The sequence below is a fragment of the Octodon degus genome, unplaced genomic scaffold (genome assembly GCF_000260255.1).
Source record: "Octodon degus isolate 3935 unplaced genomic scaffold, OctDeg1.0 scaffold00035, whole genome shotgun sequence".
Lineage (NCBI taxonomy): Eukaryota > Metazoa > Chordata > Mammalia > Rodentia > Octodontidae > Octodon > Octodon degus.
This window is the reverse complement of record NW_004524611.1, coordinates 5,811,943-5,815,406: the sequence shown is the minus strand read 5'-3', so window position 1 is coordinate 5,815,406 and position 3,464 is coordinate 5,811,943. Positions and strand designations below refer to the sequence as shown.

Genomic DNA, 3,464 nt, shown 5'->3' with positions numbered 1-3,464 from the left:
GCCACCACAGTCTCCAACATGGCCACCTCGGTCTCCTCCATAGCCACCTCCTCGGTCTCCACCATAGCCACCACAGTCTCCAACATGGCCACCTCAGTCGCCTCTATAGCCACTTCCTCTGTCCCCCCCACAGCCATCACTTCTGTCTCCACCATAGCCTCTCCAACTTCTGTCTCCACTCTAGCCTCCCCCTCCACTTCTGTCTCCACCGTAGCCACCATCACTTCTATCTTCACCATAGCTGCCTCAGTCTCCACCTCTGCCCCCATGAGCTCTCTAGCGCCTCTCCCCACCATAGCCTCTTCCCCTTGAAATCTCCTCCTGAGGGACGAGAGTCCTGTGGTCTAGGCTCATTGCACTGATTACAGGAATTTCTTTGGGCAAAGTTCATTTTTCCACATAAGGGATTAGGACAAACCCAGTCCCATTTTGGGGGTCTCCACCTCTCCCCTGAAAGCTTCCAAGGCCTCTGTATCCTCCATGACCTCACCACCCACCTCCACTTCCACCTCCTCTCCTGAATTCAGGACTTTAAGTGGCAAAAGACACTTTACTGATATTGCCATGGAATTCTTTTCCATCAAGCCAGTCAATGGCCGTCTTAGCTGAAGGAGGGTCATCAGATAACACTGTTGCCTTCCCTTTTGGCTTCCCTGTTTTTTTGTCTGTATAAAGATTTATCACTGCTTTTCCAGTTTTCTTGTTTGTCTTGATAATTCCTATTTTTTTTTTTTTGAAGAACTGTCCCACTGGATCTGTGGACACACCCTCAAGTAGACACACCCTCCTCAAGTCCTTGCACAAAGATTGTGTTATCAGAATTATCAGATTCTGAATGGACATCTGGTCTGGGTTCATAATCCCTGTGACCACCAAAATTTTTGAAGCCACCATGGTCACCATCACTTGATCTTGTCACAGCACCTCTTCCATCCTTGTCGTGTCTCCCACACCCTCTATCTCCTCCCTGTGACCTGCCATATCCTCTATTATCTTCTCCCTACCTGCTCACATCACGACAGTCAGCTTGTGTATGGTGACTGTAGTTTTCCCTTTGGGAACGATAGGACTGTCGGCTTTGATTATAGGGATCATGCTGCTGATTACAATTTGACTGCTCATCATCGGAGCCTTGATGTTGATCATAGCCTGACTGCTGGTCATGAGAGTCTTGCTGACGAAAGTTTGGTCATATGACAGTGCTCTTCCACCTTAGCCTCCTGAAGACTCTGTGTGTTGGCCTTGGTTGTTACACGATTGCTGCCCGCAGGAGCTCTGCTTTTGATTCTCATAACCACCATAGGACTGTGAATAACCTGAATGGCTTTGTCCAGAACTGGAGTAGCTGCCATAGTTCTGTCCATATGAAGGATCAGTTGTTCGTCTATAGCCAGAATAGCTTTGTGGTGCTTGTCCACAGCCTTGGTTGCCTTGATTTCCATAGAAAGAATAACTTTACTGCCCATCCCCAGACAGACTGTAACTTCCAGAATCCGACATGACTAAGGACCATGGTGCTGACGCCCCAGGACCCATTAAGAACAAGGAATCTGTTTTTTTTTTTTTTTTTTTTTTTTTTTTTTGCAGTACCAAGATTTGAACTTGGGATCTTGTACTTGCCAAGCAGGCACTTATGCCTACTTTCCATTTTAAACTTAAAATTTAAAGGATTAAGCTGGTTTAGGCACGTGGACCAACTCCTCATGATGTCATTACATACTGAAAGAACTAATAGAACATACTAATAGAACATTTTGAAAAACAAAATGGCAAATTTATGTATTATGTAGCACAGTAAAAATACAATTACTAAAAAACCTGCAATGTTTAAATTTTTTTAAAGAAGTCACCAGAGTAATACTCTTCCTACAAATTTCTCCAGGCGGTAACATCTCACTGCATTTTATTGTCTTCTGTCTGTATCTCTGTGTCCCTTTATCGCCCTCTCTTTCTCTCACTGTTTCATTTCTCTCTGTCACATTCTGTCTCTGTCCCCCTTCGTCTCTGTCTCTCTGTGTCTATATTTGTACTTCTTCCTGGACTGTTTGAGAGTGAGCTGTAGACACGCTGTCCCTTCTCTCTTCAATACTCCGTGTCTCTTTCTCCAGACGGAGACGTCCACTGATCTCACCGGAGTGCCAAGGTCACAGGCGAGGAGCTGGTGCACTCACGCTGCCCGCTGTGTGTGTTGCACGCTGGGTTCTGGCCTTGCCGTGTCCAGATTGACTGGGAGAATCCCGAGCATTGGTGGCTGGTGGCCTCTGTCTTCCTGGAGCCAGCCGGGCTCTGTCTCGTGGATCAGCGACATTCTGAAGCGTATAGACCTGCCACTTGGGTTTGGAGAGGCTTCTTGGCCCCACTCTGGGACCATCTGCTGCCCTGCCTGATCTGAGTCCCGAGCCCAGGCTGTGCCTGCAGCCAGGAGGGGAGGGACTGTTGGAGGCCCAGGGTCACTGGGCAGAGCAGGGTCCCGAGGCTCAGGCAACCTGCAGGAGAGGTTTGTCACCAAATCCATTGTGGAAGCCGCCCTCAGCTCCCAGTGTCTTCCTCCAGCGACATCTCGGGTCTGTGTGGCAAAGTCGAGTGTGTCAGCCTTGCACGTCTGCAGGGCTTGCGTGGTCTCAGCTCTGGGCAGAGGCTGCACCCGGTGGAGCTTTTTTAAAATTTGTTTTTAAATATTTATTTGGTACAGGGTTTGCTATGCAGCTTGGACTCGAGTAATCCTCCTGTCTCAGCCTCCCCAGCGTTGGGATTACAGGCGTGTGCCACCACACCTGATTTTGGTGGCCGCCACAGCATTCGGTACTGGGGATCGCACTCGGGTTCTTATGCTTGCCAGGCAGGCGCTTAGACCTCTGAGCTACTTCCCCGCCAGTGGAGCTTTTGTTCTTCTGTGAGGTAGACGATCCAGTCCCCCTAGTGTGAGTTCTAGGCAGTAGAGTTTCTCAGGCTCAGGGCTTAGCAGCTTTGCAGTGCTTCTCCAGGCCGCGAGAGGCTGAAAGGCAGCCACATCCCGTCCACTCTGCACCCCACCCTCTCCACTCTGCACCTCACTCCACCTAGGGCAGCCTAATCCCCTCTCTGGGTCATGCTCCCGCCTCATGCTGGACACAGTGTGCACATGCGCGGTAGAGCTGGGGGCAGCCGCCTTTGGGCCCACAGCCCTGGTCACCAAGCTATGGACCCAGCCCATTATCAGATGAACGGTACAAGAAGAGGTGGTGTAGAGCCAGCCTGATAGCTCAGCAGAGTAAAGTGCCTGCTTAGGTAGAGTACAGTGCCTGGGATTCAATCCCTGGCGTGCTGTGCCAGCCCTGGCCCGGGCGCGCTGAGATGGCGATGGAGACTGGGTGTGGTGTCGCTCGCCTGTAATCGCAGCATTTGGGAGGCTGAAAACAAGAGAATCACTACGAGTGAGACCCTGTAGATCCTGTCCTAAATACAGAAGAGGAGGAGGCGGGGGA

General features: G+C 50.3%; 1 pseudogene; it reads right to left on the bottom strand.

Moving 5' to 3' along the window:
• Nucleotides 1–1,500, bottom strand: part of LOC101581779 — a 1,913-nt pseudogene extending 413 nt beyond the window's left edge.
• Nucleotides 1,501–3,464: the final 1,964 nt, after the last annotated feature.